The sequence below is a fragment of the Octodon degus genome, unplaced genomic scaffold (assembly GCF_000260255.1).
Source record: "Octodon degus isolate 3935 unplaced genomic scaffold, OctDeg1.0 scaffold00072, whole genome shotgun sequence".
In the NCBI taxonomy this organism is placed as follows: domain Eukaryota; kingdom Metazoa; phylum Chordata; class Mammalia; order Rodentia; family Octodontidae; genus Octodon; species Octodon degus.
This window is the reverse complement of record NW_004524648.1, coordinates 11,724,916-11,725,921: the sequence shown is the minus strand read 5'-3', so window position 1 is coordinate 11,725,921 and position 1,006 is coordinate 11,724,916.

Here is a 1,006-nt window from a genome sequence, read left to right as displayed (position 1 = left end):
GTAGGACAGGTTCATTAATTAACACATTGCATACTGTCTTCCTAGTGGTTATTTGTTGTACAAGATGTAGATATGATATGCTATTTACAAACACTATTAGAACAAATCCCTCCATTAGTTGAATTAAGAGAATGTAGCTGTATATCTATCCTAACCATTTCGAATACACAGATACTAAATGGTCATTCATCTGTATCCCCTTTTTTGTTTAGTTCTATCATTTAAATATTATAAGTGTGTGAACTCAGCAAAATATTCCGAAACAGTCCAGTAGTCCATTATAGTATTGGGTCTTCCACTTGACTGGCAATGTCAGAGTTGTTGACCTGAGTCCCCTACAGCTCAATATAACAATATGGCTTTATTTATAAAAACAAAGTATAAGAAATATTTTTTCTTCATATTCTGTAGAGACTTAAAGTTTACCATATCAATACTTGATGAAAAATACCTGTTCCATATTACACTTAAGATGTTTGATGAGGTTAAGCTCAACTGCGTATGTTATAGGGTAATATTAAGAAGCTTCTCTTCTGGATGGTTAATAACCTAAGTTCAGAGACCAAAAATTAGAGAAAAGGAAGGGCTGCGAAGACAGCCAACATTTTTGTCCTAGCCTTTCAAGGTCAGTGAAGCCTCAGGACATAGGAAAAGCTATACTGTACCAACATGCAACTCAGCTGTGTCCCAAATTTTCTGATCAAGGAGATTATGGGGCCATAGAGGAAAGTGATCGATGATGAAGGCTGTGCCTAAGAGTCACATGGAGAGAAAACATTTTCTCAGGCTTTCACAGAACAGGATCTCAGGATAAATCCTGAGGGGATTTGACCGACCTTATCAGAAATAAAGTTACAGTACTTGTTATACAGGTCTTGCTTTGTCTTGGTCTCTACCACCCAGCAGAGAAGTGTGGGAGTGAAATATAGAGGGTAAAGCTGTAATATTATGCTGAGCTGTAGAAGGTTCAAGTCAACAACTTTTTTTCTTTCTTTTTTTTTTTTTT